General features: G+C 49.4%; 2 long non-coding RNA genes across 2 annotated transcripts; both read left to right on the top strand.

Moving 5' to 3' along the window:
* The first annotated feature begins 2,467 nt into the window (after positions 1–2,467).
* Positions 2,468–8,608, top strand: LOC134757410 (uncharacterized). Its single transcript, XR_010131300.1, has 2 exons — positions 2,468–2,962; positions 3,148–8,608. It is a non-coding gene; the product is annotated as an uncharacterized lncRNA (long non-coding RNA).
* An 11,509-nt stretch (positions 8,609–20,117) lies between these two features.
* On the top strand, positions 20,118–22,394 carry LOC129528233 (uncharacterized). The gene is made up of 2 exons (XR_008673466.1): positions 20,118–20,790; positions 21,148–22,394. It is a non-coding gene; the product is annotated as an uncharacterized lncRNA (long non-coding RNA).
* Positions 22,395–22,697: the final 303 nt, after the last annotated feature.

Here is a 22,697-nt window from a genome sequence, read left to right as displayed (position 1 = left end):
CACTTCACCAACAGGACAACATTCCAGCACAACAGATGGAGAATGGTCAGGCAAAACCAGGGCGGGGGGGTGGCGAGGAATGAACGCCTGCCGCCTGGAGGAGGCTCAGCTCCTGCACACAGTAGGCGCCCAGTGAATGTGCCTGGGTGAATGTGCGAAACTCTTCAGAAGATCAACCACAGCAGCATCAGGGGTCCTGCAGCAGGAAGCCCGGAGCACCCGCAGACCAGGCGTCCCGCAGCGGGGAGCCCGGAGCACCCACAGACCGGGGGTCCCGCAGCGGGGAGCCCGGAGCACCCACAGACCGGGGGTCCCGCAGCGGGGAGCCCGGAGCACCCACAGACCGGGGGTCCCGCAGCGGGGAGCCCGGAGCACCCACAGACCGGGGATCCCGCAGCGGGGAGCCCGGAGCACCCACAGACCGGGGGTCCTGCAGCAGGGAGCCCGGAGCACCCACAGACCAGGGGTCTTTCAGGGATGCAGTCAGTGTGAGGATGGATGTGGTCTGAGATCAGGGGCATAAAATGTGAGGTCAAGGCACAAAGTCAGCATCCAATCAGAGAGACAGGAACATATGAAAGAAAGAGGCCAACGTCGAAGCTGTGAACTATGGGAGATACTGTCAGCCTGGTGGGCAGAAGGGCCACGCCCTGTGGCTTCCTTCCTGAGACAAACGATCAACAGTGTGGGTTCTGGAAGGTTAGGGCAGATTGGTAAGCTCCTTCTCGCAGGGAGCGTCCCCTGTTCCTGTAGACGCTGATGGTCTGGGACTACTCCCTCCCTCCCTTGGCTTGTAAATGGGAGATTTTGGAGACAGAAGTAGGGCAGCTATTCCCTTATGAGCAGAGCAGTTTATTGAATGTATTTTGACAGCAGCCTCTGGGTTCAAATGCTGGGTTCAAACGCTAGCTCTGCCACTAGACACATGACCCCTGTGAAAGCCACTGGCTGGTACATGCCTCAGTTTCTCCCTGTGTAAAGTCAGAAGAACAGCTGTACCTGCTGTGTGGGGCAGCTGTGAGGACAGAGTGAGAGGACACCCAGAAAGAACCCGGGCTGAGACCCAGTGGGCGAGGGGTCACCGCCTGCTGCTGTCTGGTTCCGAAGTTGTGTCCATTGCAGCTGCTCGTGGTCACGATGTGGATGAGGAGCTGAGTCATGATGTGGATGAGGAGCTGAGTCACGATGTGGATGAGGAGCTGAGTCTTCTTTTGCCCCTTTAAAGGGGGAATGTGGGTTTCAGGAACACGTCAGCTTGGAGTCATTTCTGTGTCTGAATCTGCTTCATACACACACGTCTCCAAATACTTAAAATGACTGAAAAAACCTTTGAATAAAAGCTTGGGAATTTCATCTTGGACATGAATTGGTCTCTGAAAAGAGTCTGGGGGTCTTCCCAAATTTTGGGGTGAGGCTGGGTGAGATGACCAAGGGGACATCTGAGTAGCCAGAAATCTTTATTAGTGTTGGAGGAAAACTGTCAAATTCCTTCTGGTTCCCGCAGGAGATCCAGGGTTACTTCTTCCTCACTTGTAGTTCAGTTTCGAAGTCACTTGGAACTGGTGTTTAGAAGCACCTCAAGGCACTATTTTTACGGAATTAATTTTTCCTGCTGTCCATAAGTGTCCGAGCATCAGAGGGCTGCCTGGGATGGCTCCTGGGGCCCCTGCCCTGCTCTCTTCCCTTCCTTGTTCTCGTCCTCCCATTGGCAGAACCTTCTAGATTCATGGGGCTTTCAGCCTCTTCCTTCCTCTCTGTTCAGCTAGAACAGAAACATATTCTGAAACACTAGGCAGCTGTCACAAAGCAGAAAACCATTTTCCCCACAATATCCCACTGCCAGAGCTGCGCTGTGTGTTAACTGTCAGTCCAGGAAACTAACAGAACGTTTACAGTGATAGACTCCATTCAAAATTCTTTTTTTTTTTTTTTTTTTTTTACATACACTGCGGCAATGTGCAACTCTGTTTCCAAGCAATGTGGGTGATCTCTGTCCTTTCTAGAGAAAACACAAGTAAGAAATAACACTTGCCTGCAAGACTTACCAGATTTAGCGTTGAAAAATAACATTTCCAGGCTATAGACTGACAGGAGGTAGTGGCTCTTTTAAATTCTCTATATTGAGAAAGGCAAGAATTTTGAGTGAAAAAGAGCACATATTTTCAAGTTCTGAAATAGGGTAAAATACCAGTCTGCCAACTGATCCTCTGAGCTCGGGTTTCCTTATCTATAAAAAAGAGGGCAAATATATCCCGATGTTGAAGATTAAGCAAGCATCCTAGAGGGCACGCGGTGTCTGTGGGTCACGGGCAGTGGTGTGATTGTTATTATTGTGATGCCACGGATGCCCACATACAATTTCCCTGCGCGGCGTTCATTTCTCAGCCCTCTCTAGCAGCCGGAAGCACAGAAAGGCTGGACATTCAAATCTTTGCTGCTGGCTGGGGCGGGAGGAGGGAGTGGCTGTGACTGTTCTTCTGGGAGCGGGTGGCTCCGGGCCCTCCAGTTCCTGCTGTTTGGGAGGTAACATTTAAATGTATTTACATTCTATTTCTAATCAAGGATGTTCATCAAACCCATTTGGGCAACTTGATATTAAAAGAAGGACAGAGTAATCTTTATGGGAATCATGCTCTGCAGAAAGATGAAGTCAAGATTGTGGCGTGCTTAGGCGGAAAACACTAACAAACCCTCCGACGGGCCAAGCCTCAGGATGCGGGGGAAGGAGTAACAAGGTGGCCCCGAGTGCTCACTGAAGCCTCGTCTCATTCTCAAGCCGTGCCCAGCCAGGCCACCCGTGAGCTGCGAGCCCATTAGGAAAACAGCTGCCTCCAAAGAACCCGGCTGCTGCTTACGTGAATGATCTGGAGAGAGGCACCGTCAATCGCAGCAATGGGGCTTAAGTGTTTGCCGGGCAAGGGGAGAGTCCCGTGAGCGCCCTTTGAAGTGTCTTTTACTGAAGGTAAACATCTAAAGAACGTAAAAGCGGCTCTTCTTTCCAATGAGTCACTTTGTTGGAGCGGATGGGAGGGTGGGGGGCCTGGTGAAAGGAAAGCAGTAAAGGAATCCTTATGACAGCAATTTGCACATTCACTGCTCTTTGATATGTTAACTAGATTTTTAAAAATGGAATTCTTTGTCTCCTAGAGGTCCTGGGCAGTGATGGCCACGGTGAGCCCTAGATGGGACTCCTCTTCCGATGGACAACCTCTGTGAACCTGTGACTTCGTCGAAAGTGATTTGAGTGAACAGCTGCTCCTATGGAAGGGAGGCTCCTCACCGCACCAGTGCAGTAATTAACAGGGGTGGGGGTGGGCGTGGGGACGAGAACCAGCTGATCAAATGTGGGATCAGTGGGTGGTGAGCTCTCAGCTTCCACAAGGCCTCTGTGAATCTTGGAGTTTTTTTAAAAAACAGAATTTTTCCATTCTGAAAGTTAGCAATGCTGTAAAGTACGAGGCTTTAAATACTTTATTTTATGTCATGGATATCATCTGAAGACCAAACAGCTCTGGATTTCCAAATTTAGCACTTTTTCCTCCCAAGGAGAGGCTGATCCATCCTGTTAAAATATCTGACTGGCATGTGGATCCCAGTAATTTACGTTACTGAAACGCGGTGTATGACAGAAGCCAACAGCAGGCTGCACAAATCAGAGAAAAGCCACGTCTTCAGGAACTTGTTGAGTTGAGTCGGGAGGATTGTTTTCTGCAACTGTATCTGGTTGCTAAAACTCGAGCCATGCCACACCTTTGAAACATCATTAGCTTCCCAATGGCAGATGAAATGAGGCCGATTTTCAAACTGTGCCCTCAGAGTTGGTATTTATCTCCCTTGCAGGCAATAGGCGCCAGGCCTTTGAGTAAAGAAACACCACCAGGCAAGTGGAATCGTGAAGAGACCTGTGTGTGTGCGAGAGAACAGGGCAGCGACTGGCATGGTTCCAGAAGGAGCCAGCGCCGGATGGAAGGAAGGCGGGCGCAGAGCCACGGCCACGCTGGCCCAGGGGTCGGGAGGAAAGGAAGGCGGGCGCAGAGCCACGGCCACGCTGGCCCAGGGGTCGGGAGGAAAGGAAGGCGGGCGCAGAGCCACGGCCACAGCCAGCCAGGCCTTCTCCATCCCCTGGGGCTTCCTCTCCCACTTCTCTGCAGCAGAGGGGTCGCAGGCCCAGCAGGTCGGGTCAGGGCCCCAGAGCTTGTGTGGTGCCCAGGGCACTGGACCTGCTCCAGGGGAGCTGCGTGCAAAAATCACATTTAAACAAGAGGTGCTTTGAATTCCCTATTTACTCAGGAAGCTTAGACATATTTTTCAAAGAACTTAGAGATAAATACTGTTTTGGGGAATAGAATCCCTTTGCAGTGCGCATGGTTATTCCTGGTTTATCATTTTCTTATGTAGGCTTTCCATGCAGCAGCGTTTTCTTTCCCCTTCTCATATCTGAGGCGTATTTCAGAAGGAGGTATACGGTAAATATCTTAAGTTCACGATCCACGTAGTTCATAAGGTAATTGCTTATTGCTGTTAGATTTTAAGGTTTTGAATAATGTAACCTGTCTCCCTGCTTCCCTTTCTTCCTTCTTTCTATCCTTCCTTCCTTTCTTTTTCACTTCTTTTCTTTTTAAATCTTATTCTGACCTTAATTCTTTAAGTATCTAGCGCAGTCCTTTAACTGTCCATGTAGAAATGTCATACTGTTGAATTAACGACTAACCTGGGTCATAAACAGGGCTCCTTGTTTTCCAGCCAGCCGGCCGTGTGCCCCCACAGATCAACCAAATTACCCGGTTAATCCGTGCCCTAATGCCTTCCATAAACATTTGCTGAGTGCCCACTATGTGTCAGGCACAGCCCTGCCCTTGGAAACACAGGAACAAGTGGGATCCAGTCCCTGTTCTCAAGGGGCTGATGGTCTAAAAGAGAGGGAGAAGTGGAAAGTGTTGGTAAAGTGGGCACGTGTGACAATAAAGATACTTGGTTTGGTGGAGCGAAAGGATGGAGTGACCCTTTCCTGCGGTGTGGGGGTGTCCAGACAGGGAGATGTTCTGCCTGGTCCTGAGTGGCACATGCTGGTGGGTTTCAGGACCGAAAGCAAGAGCGCGGGTCTCAGCAGCTGTGCAGACACTGTGCCTGCAGGGAGGAGGTGGGAGAAGGGGAGCCGGGAGGGAGTGGGCTGTGCCCAACAGGCACCAGGAGCCCACAGCCCGCCCTGCTCTACATGCAGGACCCGGCTCCCTTGGCGTGTGGGACCTCTGTGCAGGGAGATTCCTCTCTTCCTCCTGAAATTGGCCCAATATTCTGAGCAGCTCACTGAAACACATGACTAAACACTACTTTAAAACGACCTTGTTTATAATTTTCCTTTCGACAGTCGGATAGCTTTCTGCTTATTTGCATGGGGGTGGTGCACGGTTCACAGGTTGCTGTGTCTGTGAACCTTCTCTTTCTGCTGATAGTGGGCTTTGATTAGAGAAGCTGCACTGCCTTCAGCCTAGAATCCCACCCTGCTGCATGAATGGCTTCTGAGCCAACTGCCGCTCTGTGCCCAGGAACTCCGACCTTATCCTCCCTGAAGAGCCCCAGAGTGGTAAGGGGTGCAGGGCTCAGGTGCACCTGCTGGCATGGCTCCAGCCTTGTCCTCTTCCTCTGAGGTGGCTGGGCAGGTGGTCCCCAAGAGTTGCATCCAGCTGTAAGGGTCTAGGATCATAGCGGGCTTTGGTATGTTTCCTTGAATGCAAATCTTTGGCAAATTCTTTTATTCCGGGGTCCCCCACCCCCTGGGCCATGGATGCATACTGGTCCATGGCCTGTTAGGAACCCAGTGGCCCAGGAGGAGATGAGCAGCGGGTGAGTGAGCGAAGCTTCCTCTATATTTATAGCCGCCACCCGTCACTCACATTGCCACCTGAGCTCCGCCTCCCGTCAGATCAGCGGTGGCATTAGAATCTCATAGGAGCGCGAACTCTGTTGTGAACTGCGCATGTGAGGGATCCAGGCTGTGCACTCCTCATGAGAATCTAATGCCTGATGACCTGTCACTGTCTCCCATCACCCCTAGATGGGACCGTCTAGGTGCAGGAAAACAAGCTCAGGGCCCTCACTGATTCTGTCATGGTGAGTTGTAGAATTATTTTAATTATATGTTACAGTGTAATAATAATATTAGAAAGAAAGTACACAATAAATGTAATGAGCTTGAATCATCCTGAAACCACCCCCACTGCTCCCCATCCATGGAAACCCAGTCTCCATGAAACTGGTCCCTGGTGCCAAAAAGGTTGGGGACCACTGTTTTTATGAATGAAATTCTGGAACAATTCTCAGGTTGAAGAATTTGTGTACCTGTCAGGATAACACTTCATAAGTAAAGCTTAAAGCTGGCTTAAGCTCCCAGATAACTACTGTGGGCTCTTTCCCTTTACCCGAGAGATGGCGTGTGTCACAGTACCTGGTGGCTCAAACCGTTAGTGAGGTGCAACTCCGTCAGGACGCTGCCCGGGACTGGATCACGGTCACCAAGCCGTCGGGGCTCGGGGATTCTGCTCCTGGATGGCTGCAGTTTCTCAGGCTTCCCGTAACACGTGCTGCTGTGTTCTGGACTCCAAGGTGCTGTCCAGGTACAGGGCATTGTTTCAGAAGCAGTTCTAGGCAGCGACAAAAAGTGATGGAAAAAGCGGTACAGGCAATTTTGAGGTGGCGCCGTCTTGATCCACTCATGTGCCCTTTAAAGTTAAGATTATACATAAAACGTTTCTTAATAGAAGTCCCATTTCTCAGGACAATTTTTTCTTTTTCTTGAGATAGGGTCTTGCTCTGTCATCCAGGCTGGAGTGCAGTGGCACAGTCACAGCTCACTGCAGCCATGACCTCCTGGGCACAAGCCATCCTCCCACCTCAGCCTCCCAAGCAGTTGAGACTACAGGCCTGCACCACCAGGCCTGGCTAATTTTTGTATTTTTTGTAGAGGCAGAGTCTTGCTATGTTGCCCAGGCTGGTCATGAACTCTTGGGCTCAAATGATCCTCCCGCCTTGGCCTCCCAAAGTGCTGGGATTGCAGGTAGGAGCCACCACATCTGGCCAGGACAATTTTTGAAAGCATCTGACTCAACTCTGGCCAATAAGTGTGTGAATATGCATGCACATGTGTGTGCGTGCATGTGGTGCCTGGGCCTGTGTATGTGTGAATGTGCACATATGTGTGCATGTGTGTGTGCACGTATGTGGTATAAATATGAATGTGCACATGTGCATGCATGTGGTGTGTGTGTGTGCACGTATGTGTGCATGCGTGTGGTGTGTGCATGTGTGTGCATGCGTGTGGTGTGTGTGAATGTGCACGTATGTGTCCATGTGTCTGTGCATGCATGTGGTGTGTGCATGTGTGTGCATGCGTGTGGTGTGTGCATGCATGTGTGTGCATGCATGTGGTGTGTGCATGTGTGTGTGCATGCGTGTGGTGTGTGCATGTGTGTGTGCATGCATGTGGTGTGTGCATGTGTGTGTGTGCATGCATGTGGTGTGTGCATGTGCGCTACTGGGTTGGGTTGATTTAGCTGCATATTATCTACCTTTGTGTTGTTAGTTATTGAGAAAATAATTTTATCTCAGAAGTAAAAGCTTTACAGGAAGTCACATTGACAAGCTGATGAATATTGAGGTACGTTATAAATAGCACCACTGCCATCACAAGAAGGGGGTATGCTACGCATCGTTGTGATTTGTGTGATATTCCGGGTCCTGGGAGGTTGGGTATGGCTCAGGATCTTAGATGCAGTGTGGGGTCCTCTGAGTGGGGTCCTCTGTGGGCTGTCTCAGCTCCTGTTTGTGAAGTGGTGTGAGATCCTTAAAAGCGAGTTTCTGCTGATGCGACAGTGATGGCCATCAGGATTGCTGTCTGCCGTAGTTACTCTCGGGGAGTTTGTCTTTCCGTAATGACCACTTCTTCATGCCCACATTCTCATACTGGGAACAGCTGAGGAAACCTGAAGCTAAGTAAGACTAACTACTACAAATCCTGTTGGTAGTGAGCCCTTTTGGGTGGATAATTCCAAAGACTCTATTCTCCAAATAGCCTTTCCATTGGAGTTTGCAGATTTGAGTGATAGACAATGGAGAATTTATTTTTATTTTTTAGTTCAAATCTTCACTGCACCAAATAGCTATCAGATGGCTCTCTGTGGAAGATGGGATTAAAATGCAGGTCCTTGTTCAAGCAAGAGGAATAATCTCATTTAAATGGTTAAAGAATAAGCACAGCATGAATGCTGTTTCATCATTGTTAAGCCCAGCTTTGTCCTCATTACTGAAGAGAAGACACCTTAATTTTTGCTGTGAGAAGCCAAAGAATCAAGTGGTTGGTCAAATTAAGAAGAGGCCATCCATCCATCTATCCATCCATCTGTGCAACTGCTGGGGACTGAAGCAGCGCGGCCGGGTACTGGTTACCAAATGCAAACTTAATTGCCAATTATGGGATCACAGACACCTGAAAAACCTGGCGCCGGGAAGTTCACTGAGAAACACCTACCTCGGGTGTTTTAGTGAAGGAAACACTTACCTTGGGTGTTTTAGTGAATTTAAGGACTATAATAAAATTGAGGCAAAGGACAAATATTCTTTTGCACATGTGTGAAATCTCTTTCTAAGTGGTCTAAGGAATTAGAGTGAGCTGCAGGTGCTGTGTGTGTGTGTGTGTGTGTGTGTGTGTGTGTGTAAGGATCCTTATGAGGACAGTTAGGACTGTTCTAAAAGCTTTGCAGGGCATTTTTCCTGTTCTTTTTTTAGTGACTTGTTAGGAAGGGGCCCTGGTGGAGGCTCAGGGCCGGCCGTTCAGCCCCCAGCTCAACCCATGCTTTCCTTCCTTATCTCTACAGAGGAATTCATCCATGCTCTGAGCCACAGGCCTTCCATGTAATGAAGGCCACACGTGTGCATAACACAAACACATGTCTTTATGCATCTATGTAAAATGCACACTACCAACAATTGTTATGGGGGTAATTGTGCTCTATGAAGTTGTAGCCAACACTGAAATAGTGAATCTGGAGCCATTGCTCCTAGGGGAAATACAAGTTCAGGTTCCTGAGAGCCTCCAGTCACAATAGTTTCATCAGCCAGTCAATATATAATTTTGTTTAGTGTGTGTTTTTGTTTGAAGATGCTTTATTTAGTATCTACTGTTGATTCATTAGCATTGAACTCAGGGCCAGCAGCACTGTAGCTTGTGCTGAACGAAGCTTCTCTACATGCATGTTTTCTCTACAGCAGGCAGTGCTCCAGCACCGCACTTGGGGATGTTTTAAACAGTGAAGTCTGCAACAGCACTAAACAGATGGGGAAAGGACACTTGTTTGGAGTCTGACAGCTGAGAGAAGGCTGTGTGTCACCCTGCATGGCCTCAGCTGGGAGCGAGAGCATTGGTGACTCATTTTCTGCTGCTCTGTGCATGTCCTCTACTGACTGCAAAAGGGCCACAAGTATTGATTTTGGGGTTACAGATAAATTTTAGAGAGTGGGCACATTTGCAAATAAAGAATCCGCAGATAATGAGAACTGACCATATCTGTTTATATGTAGGAAGTTCCTGAAAGGTAGGTGAGGTCAGATATTATTTCTGTATGTAAGGGAAATGCTAAGTGCATATCTTGGCAAAGGCCAGTGGGAAGTAAGCTCCACATGGTATAAAAGGCATCTCACATTCTGAGAGTTGGCAACATTGAGGATTTTGCTTCTGAACATTGCAGTTCTCTTCTTTCCCCATCTTTGCAAAGCCACTTCCAGCCTCTGCATTGGGGTTGTCATGTGACCCATTCAGGGAGAAATACTTATTTCTGATCTAAGCGGGTCTCCCAGACATTTACCAATGTTCTTTTCCATTGCATTGACTCAGTTAAAAAACTGAGCCTGCCTGGCTCCTTCTCAATTCTGCATTTCCTCAAGGTTTGATGTCTGGTGTGGTTGTCAACTATTTTATAGCTAAGGAATAAGAAAGAAAAGTACATAACTATGAATATCTGTGGGTTCTACTGAGCTCCCGTTACTGTTTGGATGTGAGTCTGAAGCAGATGCACAGGACAGTGACTCACATCCCTGTTAGTGGATTTTTCTGTTGATTTGTTATTGTTTTTTATTATTGGCATTAGCATTACTCTCCAAGATAATGAATATGCAATAGGAAAAATGTCCTGGGCTCACTGGCAGTGCATTATTTTTGAGAATCCAGCTCCACAGCATTGAGTGGAGCCATTTCCATTTTACCCACATTCCATCAAGGGTTTGTCTTTTGCATCCCTGAGCAATTGCATAACTCTAATATTGACCTTAACTGAAGTCCTTTGTTTTCACCCTAACAGCCTGAAGCATTAAAAATGCATGTTTACTTAATTTGTCCTGGCATGCAGTGTAATTACAAGCAGTTTGTTTTCTCTGTTGTAAAATATGGTCTGGAGAAGGAATAAAGTAATGTGGAAAATTAACATTGTGATGTACTGTATAGTGGAATAACACTAAAAACACTTAGCAGTGTTAGTACTGGAGGTGCTATTTGTGTTGTGTGCAAGAGCCATAAAGAATTAAATGCCTCCTTCTAAACTATATTTGCATGATTTTCAACTGCAGTAAAATTAATCTGGTCTGCCTCTAAGAATAAGCAACACAACAACAACAAAATCAAAGACCCACAGCGTTGACTGGTGCTGTTGTACTCTGAAGTGATGCTTCTGTGTTTGTGCGACCCCACATTGGTTTAATGGGATTCATTGCAGGACAGCAATTCTTGGTGGAGTCCCAGAGGTGGCTGAAGGGCTTGTGCATCTGTGTGTGTGTCCCTGGGACTCCAGCAGGGGTGTCCTTTGGGCCAGTTTGAACCGGGTGTGTCCAGTTGGAAATGTGGTTGGCAGGGCCAAGCTTTGTCTCTTCTGGCTGTCCTGTTGCCCTCATCCCTGTTGGCTGGAAAGGTCTTGCCTTCTTGGCAGAGTTTACTGCTTCTCTGTCTTGTTCTTGCTGCAAAACGTTTTGTGATGCTCTGTATGAAGGATACTGTATAAATAATAAATTGCACTGTATCATTTATCCAACTTCAAGTGATCACACAGAGAAACATAATAAGCCTCTTAAAAGAAAGCGAACCAACTCCCCTGTTTGCCTGTGGGGCACGCCGGGACGTTGTCCACATGCCTGAGGGTCTGTGCACGTGTGGAAAGTGGCACTTTTGTAGTGAGGCAACACTTCCATTACACACTTCCTCCCAACCTTGATTTGTTAGTTTTAAACAGCCCAAGGGATCTGGGTGGCTGAGCGCCACTTCCTCCTTGACATTTGTTCTTCAGCGGCTGACCTGCCTGAAAGTGGCCTTATTCAGGGAGGGTGGCTTTTAACATGGGCTGCTTTAAACCTGGGCTTCCGGGGCATCTGAGGCCTTCTGGACCTGCATTTGCTGTGAAATGACAATGGAAGAGGCTCCTGAGTCCATCACACGCTCAGCTTCTCTTGTGCAGAGGGTGGACCTCACAGATCCCCACGGGGAGACCCCATCCCCGAGGAGAGAGGCCTGCTCTGTCCCCTGAAAGAGCACATCCACTCTCCTCTCTCCTCGAGTGGCGGCCACAGGCTTTATCTGGCTTTATCCCCATACCGTCTGACTCCACTTCATCATACTCAGGACGGTGGGGTGACTGCAAGGAAGGAGAATGCTTGTTAATATCAGCCAAAGAACAAGAGTCCCCTGAACCTGACAGTGGCAGGAAAGTCATCAGGACAGGTCAGGCTCAGCAAGTACCTTAAGAACAATTCCCTCTGTAATTTATGGCCTTTTGGGAATATAATCAATAGCATTCAAGAAAACCCATCACCCTGATGGCTCTCGCTGTTGGGAGGGTTTCCTGTCTTTGTCATGGTTGTGTTCTGTCTGCCATCGCTGGCTGTGGCCACCTCACTCCCCTCTCTCAGTGTAGGAGACACGTGTGTTTTATCTTCAGCGCTCTGTCTCCTCTGCTGATGTGCACAGCATCTGATGCATCCTTGAATGTGTGTGTAAATGTGTTGGCCCATGAAGGCCTCAGCAAACGTTCCTAAGGCTGCCGCTGGACGAAGAGCGCCTTGGACATTGTCATCACACTGTAGACCCTAGCCCCATATTTATTTTATTCTTTGTTTTGTTTTGAGACAGAGTCTTGCTCTGTCACCCATGCTGGAGTGCAGTGGCATGATCTTGGATCACTGCAACCTCAGCCTCCTGAGCAGCTGGGATTACAGGTGACTGCCACCACAGCTAGCTAATTTTTGTATTTTTAGTAGAGATGGAGTTTCACTGTGTTGGCCTGGCTGGTCTCAAACTCCTGACCTCAGGTTATCCGCCCACCTCAGCCTCCCAAAGTGCAGGATTACACGTGTGAGCCACCGCGCCCGGCCCATAGCCCATATTTAGTCACAAATTCCCACCAAGGGCCGGCTCTCAGGGGGCTCCCATGCTGGGCACTCCTGGCTGTCCACACGGTTTGGTTTTGGTGGCTGGCCATGAAAACAGAGGGTGCGGTAGCCTCATCAGGCCGGCGGCCAGCCCCCTGCAGGCTCCCTCTGCCCCTGGCTGCCACTGGCACGAGGCCAGCACGGGTGGAGTCCTGGGGCCAGTGTGGAGGAGGAGACCCCTGCCCGTGCTGTCTCGAAAGGGTCCAAAGAGCCACCAAGTGAGTGCTGGGCCTGGGGAGAGTCAGGAGGCCTGGCCCTGGGGGCCTGTACCGCAATGTGTAGAAACCCAGGGCACTGTGGGGATGGCCCCTGCCAAGGCTTCAGCTCATGGGGTGGGTCTGTGAGACCATGACTGCAGTTTGCTCAGCAGAGCTGGCAGGAGGGCTGCCCCAACAGAGGCAGTGGCTGCGGCTCAGCTGGAGACACCCGAAGGGCCTTCTGGGGACGCAGCTTCAGGTCAGTGTCCTCTCCGTGTCACGGAGCAGATGGCCACACCGGGAACAGTGGGCCCTGCGGCCCCTCCCAGATCCCACCTGGTCCCGCCAAGCTCATGACACTCCCCAGCTCAGTGGGACGTGTAGGCAGAGCAGGTCTGGATGCCCCACGGCCCCAGAGTGCCCGGCTCTCCATCTCCTTCCACCCACAAGCTGCGTCCCCCTTGGCTGCTTTCTTCAACCTTCCCAATTCTCGTCTTGGTCTCGGGCTTATTTTGAGTTTCATGCCAGGTGGATCCATCCTGGGCACTTCCTCGGAACAGCTTCACTGGGGTCTGCATGGGGTTTCTGGCACGAGTATCCTGGGAGGAAAGGTGAGTGTGGACCCTTTGGAGGAGGGAGAGGCTGGAAGGAGAAAGACTTCTGTGGGGTGGAGCCTCCTGCCCTGAAGCCCTGAGGTTATACAGGGGGCCTCTGTATTCACCCGGGATTGGCCCCAAGACCTCCCTCGGATACCAAAAGCCTTGGATGCTCAAGTCCCTGATGTAAAATGCTGTGGCGTGGTGGGTCCTTCGTATCTGGGCTTTCAATCTAGGGCTATTGAATCCAAGGATATCAATCCAGAGGACAAGGAGGCCGTTGTGCCTGTGGCTTCTGCTCTGCGCCTGGCCATTGCTCCCTGGTTAATTTTCCTCACAGCCCTTGGAGCTGCCAGGCCCATCAGCCGACGGTCCATGTGCAGCGAGCAGGGGTGACGTGTGTCATTGCCATAACACTCAGCTTGTTAAGGAGAGGCTGGCAAAGACTCTGATGAATGAATTAATGATTCCCAAGACGTGCTTTCCAGGGAGGTGACTGCTGGAGAGATAGACAACCTAAAACCCGCCATGCACCCTGCCCTGGGAGCCCCTTCTGCACTCTCCCATGGAGGCCCCTTTTGGGGTTGGTATTCTTAGTAGGCGAGTAAGAAACAAACACCACAGAGGCACAGATGATCTCTGTGTGCCCGGCTAGTGAGCTGGCTCAAGTCTCTGCATGTGGGTGCCTTTCTCACAGACGGGCCCTCTGAGGGATCTCAAGGGGTCATCCATAGAGAACCCGAGTTGGAGGAGAAGAAGCCAGATGGCTGGCCTCCACCCAGGGCGTATGTGCTGTTCACAGAAGAGTCGCACTTCTCCAGGTGGCAGAGGCCTGCCCTGCAGAGGACCATGAGGTCGTCAGGCAGAAGGGAAAAGCCGGTGAATTTTTTTTTGGCTGCTAACAGCTGGAGAGGGTGGATAGATTTTTGGCACGCTCTAAAAGGTTGTTCATCCATGTCCCTGCAAAGAACATGAACTCATTCTTTTTTATGGCTGCATAGTATTCCATGGTGTCTATGTGCCACATTTTCTTTATCTAATCTATCATTGATGGGCATTTGGGTTGGTTCCAAGTCTTTGCTATTGTAAACAGTGCTGCAATAAACATACACGTGCATGTGTCTTTATAGTAGAATGATTTATAATCCTTTGGGTATATATCCAGTAATGGGATTGCTGGGTCAAAGGGTATTTCTGCTTCAAGATCCCTGAGGAATCACCACACTGTCTTCCACAATGGTTGAACTAATTTACATTCCCGCCAACAGTGTGAAAGCACTCCCATTTCTCCACAGCCTCGCCATCAAACATCCCATGTTCTCACTCATAAGTGGGAGTTGAACAATGAGAACACATGGACACAGGAAGGGGAGCATCACACACCGGGGCCTGTTGGGGGGCACAGGAGGTTAGGGGAGGGAGAGCATTAGGACAAATACCTAATGCATGTGGGGCTTAAAACCTAGATGACGGGTTGATGGGTGCAGCAAACCACCGTGGCACATCTGTACCTATGTAACAAACCTGCATGTTCTGCAAATGTATCCCAGAACTTACAGTAGAATAAAAAAAAAAGTTGTTTATCTGCCCCTTTAACTATCGCTGAGTCTCCCTGGGGCAATGTGGTCATATCTCATGAAAAGGAGTGTGACTGTCCTTCCACGGAAGAGGTGCGTGGGCTGTGTCTTTACTCTGCCCATCAACCATGCCCCTCCAGCCTCCGTTTCCCCTCCCCCATCCCTTTCTCCTGTAAACACTGTCCCATGTCGCAGAACCACGTAAAGCTGTGGACGGTGATGGGATGGGCTTTTTAGGCAACGGAGTTGGCACTCCCCATCGCTTCCTGGGTTTGCCTGAAGGCATTTTGATTGTTTGAGGTTCCACAAATGGAGAAGGCCTTGTCTGAAGTTTGGGGGTTGTCTCTTTAGCTTCGCTTTTTGGTGTCTTGGGATAGTGGAAAGAATCTGGAAGACACGACGTTTGCGTGTGGATGAGATCACTCAAATACACAAACATCTGCAATTGGAGGGACAGGAATGAGTTTGTTGGAAGTGAGGCTTCCTCCCATTTGATCTCACAGGTTCTCTTCAACTGAACAGAAAGGGCAGGATATCCAGGCTTTGCACAGAAAGCTGTGGTCGGAGGTGGGCCATGCCCACCAAATGCTCCAGGAGTGCCCCACACCTCCCAGCCTCCCTTGGCAATGAAGGTGGAGAAAAGGCAGTCATCGTCCCTTCAGGGAAGGGGCAGGCAGGAGCTGGAGACCCTGCCTCTCCTCCTGGATGGTGATAAACATGGGATTCTGGGTGCCAGATGGAGCTGAGTGAGAAATTTCCGTGCTCTGGGTGAAGCTGCTGAGATGTAGGGTGCTCGTGTTACTGCAGCACAGCCTACTCCACCCTGACTAATCTGAGGAATTGCCACTTCTCCTGCTGCCTCTCACTGTACCTCGTTCCTGTCCTACCCTCCATTGTGATACCAACTCCCCATTTTTGTCCCTGGAAACAACTTTAAATTTGTTGGTTGTTTTGGGTCAGGTAAGTTAATATCTGATAGCATCTGTGAGACCTCAGTGGCCAGAGAGAAGCACCCAGATGGCTCTTGTTGGCCTGGTTGTGTCCTGACGGGGTGGGTGACCGGGTTGTCCATGTGATGTGATGATCGTGTCTTGGTTCTGTCCCTGTTGGGCCAGGCAGCCTCAGCAAGTGTCCTGGGGAACGTCTGCCCTACATCTGGTGAGTGAAGCTGGCCCCAGCCAAGTCCTAGCCACCCCCGGACCTGGCGTTCTGTAACTCTGGGATCCGTTCTTCCTGCAGCCTGGGGGCCGGGGCAGTCACAGAGCAGCGGGGATGAAGCAGCTGGCTCCAGGTCTCCCGGCTGCCACCACAGCCTCCAGGAGACCACCCCTTTCCCATGCCAGGAGATTCTATTAATGTCATCCATTCAGGTGCTGGGTGAGACCAAGCAGACCTGGCACTGAGACATATTTCCAAGTTCAATGAGGTATTTTCCAGTTCGAATCCCACAACCTGTGCTATTTAAAGGAAACTGACCTAGAAAAAGCAAAATAAAAATGTTCTGAAAATTAGATGACAGTGATTCGCATTTGTGTTAAAACTGATAAATAAAACAGAATTTTGTAGCCTGATTTGAAGATGTGGCTATTTGGTTATTAATTCTGCGAAAAGTGTATTTGGTAGGAGCACTGAAATTCGGCACCAATTCAGACTGCAGTAAGTGTGTTACTGAGGACACACAAGGAACCCAAGAGTCCTGAGGCGGGAAGAGGGAACGCAGCAAGTGGGACTGGGTCTGGTGTTGAAGAGACACAGTGGCCGACCAGTCAGCAAGGATGAGTGCAGGGAGGGAGTGAGGAAGGCTGGTCTGTAAGGATGAATGCAGGGAGGGAGTGAGGAAGGCTGGTCAGTAAGCACGAGTGCAGGGAGGGAGTGAGGAAGGCTGGTCAGCAAGGATGAGTGCAGGGAGGGAGTGAGGGAGGCTGGTCAGCAAGGTGAGTGCAGGGAGGGAGCGACGGGGGCCAGGTGCCGGCCGTGGGGCTGCTACCCCTTGGCTGGTTAGGGAAGACATCATTGAGCTGAAATCCTGATGAATGGGGACTAATTAGAGGAGGAGAGTGAGAGAGGCACAGGCGGGGAGAGGAGATGGGAGTTAGGGGAGGTGGCGGCAGGTCCCAGAGTCTTAGTCACAAAGTGGAGACGGACATCTGGGATTTGGAGAGACAGCGGCTTAGCTGGGATGGACGAGTTTGAATATCAGCAGGTGGACACCTCCAAGGTCTCTTTCTTTCCTTTCCAAAGTCCACTGTGAGTCTGCGACGATCTGAGGCAGCTGTCCTTTGTGGGCGACTCTGTGCCCGGGTGGAGTTTCCGACCTTGGGAGCCCACATCTGCCTGAATGGGATGGCGGGACTCACACCTATAGCCAGTGCTTTTTCCTAGAAGTGGCCGCACCACTTTCTTGAGGCCTGCATGCTGGAGCCGGCCAGCTGGCCCCGCTAAATGCAACGGAGGCTGGGGCGTGGCTTCCTGAGTCGTGGATGGACATGAGGAGAAGGAGGGTTGTCCCCCAGGGCAGGTAGGGGCTTGGCTGTGCAGAAAGCAGTCATGCAGGAACTTGGGAAGTCGCTGAGACTTGTAAGCGAGTGCGTGTGTGTGCGCATTGTGTGTGTGGTGGGACATCACTGAGATTTGTGAGTGTGTGTGTGCGCGCGTGTGTGCAGTGGGAAGTCACTGAGATTTGTGAGTCGTGTGTGTGTGCGTGTGGTGGGGATGTCACTGATTTGTGAGCGAGTGTGCGTGTGTGTGCGCGTTGTGTGTGTGGTGGGACATCACTGACATTTGTGAGCGAGTGTGTGTGTGTGGTGGGAAGTCACTGAGATTTGTGAGCGAGTGTGTGTGTGGTGGCAAGTCGCTGAGATTTGTGAGCAAGTGTGTGCATGTGCTTGCATGTGTAGTGGGAGGTGCTGAGACTTATGCTGCTAGGATGAGCTGAGTCACAGGTTTGAGGGTGCCTCTGGCTGAAGTATGGATTGAAGGGGTGGCTGTGTGTAAGGGGTCAGTCTAGAGGCCCCTGCCGTATAGCAGGGTAATGAGGCCCATGGAAGCTGGAACCAGCAGTGTGGTGCTGGTGAAATGGATGGATCCTAGGGCCCTGATTTGCACCAGGGACGGATTGGGTGCTAGGAGCTGAGAGGCCCCCTTGGCGGAGCGCTGGCTTTGGTGGGAAGGAGGTAACTCCGGTTTGGGTTTGAGCTGAGGTCGCTTTATCCTAGGGTGGTAAGGATAGTATTTCACCTCCAGCAGCCCCTCAAAAGCCCTGACCAATGCCTGGTGGGGAGGTGGTGTGGGGTAGGAGCAGAGTGCAGCCTCAGAGCGGGTCAGGCCCCCACGGGGCTCAGAGCCAGGCACCGACCCGCCGTCCTCCTGCATCGCCTTCCTCCCACAGCAGGCTGTGGGCAATAACACAGCGCCAGGTGAGCCAGGGGCCTGCTGCTCAGTGGGTGCTCAATACATGCAACCTGTGGGGCCTGGAGGCCACGGACGTTTGCTGCGTTCATAATAACTTCCACAGCTAATGAGTCTCACAGCTTGTTTACTTCATTTTAAGAAACACTGATATTTCCCTTACTATAATTTACCCCACATTAACTTATGCATGATGGGGTCTGTGTTTTGGATGTGCATGTGGAACTCTCATTAAAGCTAATTGGAGCTGTGTGCGTGCGTGGAAAACGCAGGGTCCTCCTGCCTCCCACAGCAGAGAGGCTGGCCTGGGAGTCGCCGACTTGACAGGCTCTCCTTCAGGAGGTTCCCGCTCTGCTTTTGAAGAGGACGGGGGCCACCACTGAGTCTTGAAATGATGTCAAGGGTAATGGCCAAAAGAAAAAAAAAATCTGTAGTGACACAGTGTGGGGGTCACAGAATTGGCAGAGCCACGGTTTTATGCTTTGCTCATTGATAATTATGAAAATCTTTTGGAGAGGAGAAAAATATTTTCTGAAAAATTTCAACAGACATCTTATCTTCACATAATTAATACACTACAGGAATAAAATTCCAGTGTAAAACGTAAACATGTTTTTTTTTTTGGCTTTCCGTGTAATTTACAATTATACATCTATCACATAATAAATGACAGACAATGTTCGTAAAAGAACCCAGAGGCCTCGTGTAGCCCAGGCGGGAAATGGTAGCCTATAAAATATTGAGGGCGGCTTTCAGGTTAGTAGCAATGTGAAAATGCACGTAATCGAAGCGGGCACCATTAGTTAAGTTTCATATTCTATTCATATAAATATTTCAGGCTTCTCTCTTTTGCCATCCTATGACATTAGACACCTGCAGAGTAGCAGCATCTCTTTAAAATCTTGGATAAACTATGACACATGCCTCCATGGAAATGATTTTCCCTTCAGTGATGGACTCATAGGCATTTTACTTAAAGTATCATTTCCTGGCTGGTCACCGTGGCTCACACCCTAACTGCAGCACTTTGGGAGGCTGAGGTGGGAAGATGGCTTGAGCTCAGGAGTTTGAGATCACCTTGGGCAACATGGTGAAACGCGTCTCTACCAAAAATGTAAAAATTTTCTGGTCATGGTGATGCACCCCTGGGGTCCCAGCTACTTGCAGAGGCTGAAGCACGAGGATGGCTTGAGCCCAGGAGGCGGAAGCTCTAGTGAGCCGAGATCACACCACTGCACTCCAGCCACTGCACTCCACTGGATCTGAGCAACAGATCCAGATCCTATCTCAGAAAAAAAAATTGTTTTTTTCCTTTTGTTTTAATTCACACCATAAATGTTTCATCTCCTCCTGCCTGTGCCGGGTGGCGATGCGGCTCTGACACTCATCACCGGCTGTCACATGCTCTGGGCTGCACGGCCACACAGTGGTTATGATTTCTGTAGCTTCCCTTCTGGGGGAATTTGAATTCTTTTGGAAATGATATTTTTGAGTGTTGATCTCAGAGTCACTGTGCCCGGTTTTGGAAACGTGGCCGGCTTCTGGGCAAACATTTAACACAGAGAGTGGCTCTGCCCTGGAAGGAGGCCTGTTGGCAGCACCAGCTGAAAGGATGCCCCGTGGTCCCTCGTGCCCAGGGCGGGCCCAGCTCTCCTCGGTCTGTGGTCAGTCACACGGGAAACCACGCGTGGGCAGGGCTTGTTGGAAACATGCTTGCGGACGTCCTGGGAGCTGTGAGAGCCTCGGCGATGACGTGCTTTCGTCCCGCCTTCATGTCCGCTTCTTTATGGGCTCATGACGCCGTGAGCGCTGTGAGAGCCTCGGTGATGACGTGCTTCCGTCACGCCTTCTGTCCGCCGATGACGCGCTTCCGTTCCGCCTTCTTGTCCACTTCCTTTTATGGGCTCATGAGGCCGTGAAAGCTGTGAGAGCCTCAGTGATGATGTGCTTCTGTCCCGCGTCTGTGTCCGCCTCCCTTTATGGGCTCATGAGTTTCTGCTTCAACTCCAGGCATTTTTTTTTTCTTTTGCCTCTAGCCCAGTTTTAGAAAGGACTATATCTTGGTCCTTCTTAATGGTATAAAAGATATCCTCAGCCCTCCAGATGCTCCTGCATTTGAGTGACGACACACTTCTCTGGCTGTGACCAACTTTTCTCCCTTTCTTTTTAAATGACAGGACTTCTTGTTCAATACTTGCTGGATATGAAGTGAGTGGGATGGGAGTGACGTTCCACATGGAAAACGTGGGGACATGAGGAAGCCCCCGTGGTACAGCCGTGCCCCCAAGTCTCCCTGACCTTCGCATTTCCATCACCTTTTAATCTTACTGACTTATTCACTGATCTATACAGCTAGTACCCTGCCGTCGAGATGGGCAGGGTTTTTTTGATGGTGGCATCAGGAGAAAGTCTGCTGTTTGAGGAAAGACCAGAAGCCCGAAGCTTCAGCTGAAGTTTTGGTGGGAATTTGATCACAGATCAAGCATCAGAGACTACTGGGGGCTCTTCTCTGCAGGCTCTCTCTCTCTCTTTCCCCCCACCCCAAATCAGGTATTAACCTGTTTCTCTTCCAAGGTAAAGTCCTGTGATGGTGTTTCCTGCGGTTACGTTGGACAGACTAGGAAAATCAGCATGACTACAGCGGGAGGTTTTTGGACAGTTTAAAAAAATTTTTTGAAATAGTATTAGATTTACGCAAAAGTTGCAAAAATTGTACAGACAGTTCCCATGTGCCCTTCCCCTGCCTGTCTGGTGTCAGCATCTTGCATGGCCATGGGAGGACTGTAGAATTAAGAAATTAGTATTTGCATAATGCTGTTGACTAAGTGGCAAGCTTCACTCTGATTTCACCAGTTTTCCCAACAAGGTCCTGTTTCAGGATCCAACAAGGTCCTTTTTCTGTTTCAGGATCCAACCCGGCGCCTCCCATTGCATCCACTCCTCACACCTCCACCGTCTCCATGGCGTGACAGTTCCTCAGTTTTTCTTTGTTGTTCATGACCTTCACCTTTTGGAAAGGTACTGGCCAGTCACTTTGCAAAATCTTCCTCAATTTGTGCTTGCTTGATGTTTTCTCCTGATTAAAGTGATGCATTTTGGGCAAGAACATCATAAAAGCAATGATGAATGATTTTCAACACATCATATCCAGAGGTGTGTGACGTAGAGGTGCCTTACCCTGGCGATGTTGCCCATGATTGCTTGGCGAGGTCTCCCAGGGTTACAAAGTTACTGTCTCTCCTTCTGTACTTAGTAAATAACTCCAAGAAGCAGAGATACTTTGAAAGTATTTAAATATTCTATTATATTTAAACTTTTGCTCACTGATCTTAGTATCTCTGGGTAGACTGCCCACAACAGTTATAGTGTGGTTTTCTAGTTCCCTCATTTCTTTTACATTTAATTGGAAATTCCAATAAGGAAGAATTTCCAAATTCCACTTGGAAATTCTCCATAAGGAAGCTCTGTCCCTTCCACCCATTATTTTACTTTATTTATTTCCATGTTGGACTTTGGAATATTTAGACTGATCTTACCATGAATTCACATGGTTCCATGTATAAAGCTTGGCTGAAAATGTCCACTGGAATTAAACCTTTATATTGGGATTTATTTAGGACATCTTCATAGGTCTGGTATCATTTTATTTTCTCTTTGAATTCATGACGTTTTGCCCATGTATGTGTCCACCTCAATGCGCCATTTTAAGACTGTTGACCCCTTAAGACAGTATCTTGTGATTCAGCACCAGGTACTAATCAAAATTCTTTGAAATAATAACACAGGGTCGGTATAAATTCACATGTTTAAATATGGACAATGAAAAAAGTTCAGAGAAAGCAAACAATTTATTAGCGGAAGCTACTAAATCAAAAACGATGGAAAAAACATCTTTCCAGGCACTATATGTCTTCACGCTTCCATCTTTCTGAAAAATGGTGCATGGATATTAAAGGAGGTTTTTGCAGAACGGGATGATTCGGATGTCTGTGTTATGCATGTAAATGTTTTACTGCAGCTGGTGTTAGCCAGGAAACCAAGATAGTTCTTTCTAAGCTTTAAATCAGTTGTTTTATAGAGCACAAAGAATTTTTTATTATAACATAATTCTGTGCATAAAATATCACATTAAAAGAAGAAGATAAAGTTTTGTACTTTCATTCTCCATTAATTTGACCAAAAACAATTTGCAGAGAAATATAACCAATCAGAATTCACTGCTGCAAGGCCAGTAGGATTTGAGGTCCAGGTCCAGGGGCAGCTAGGGGAAGTCCTTGGTGACCAGACCCCAGGGCCGTAGTGGGATATTTTGGTGGCTGCCATGAGAAGGCTGTTTTAACAGTGGGGAAAGCACTTGGGGGCTGACGGCTGTCAGAGTCATGCTCTGTATCAGATGCATCCCAGGCACAGATCCCTGCAGGCACGGGTGTGGCTCCTGAGGGCTCTGGGCTGCGTCC

This window comes from Gorilla gorilla, chromosome 17, assembly GCF_029281585.2.
Source record: "Gorilla gorilla gorilla isolate KB3781 chromosome 17, NHGRI_mGorGor1-v2.1_pri, whole genome shotgun sequence".
NCBI lineage: Eukaryota > Metazoa > Chordata > Mammalia > Primates > Hominidae > Gorilla > Gorilla gorilla.
The sequence above is the reverse complement of the archived record's forward strand: the minus strand, read 5'-3'. Positions and strand labels throughout refer to the sequence as shown.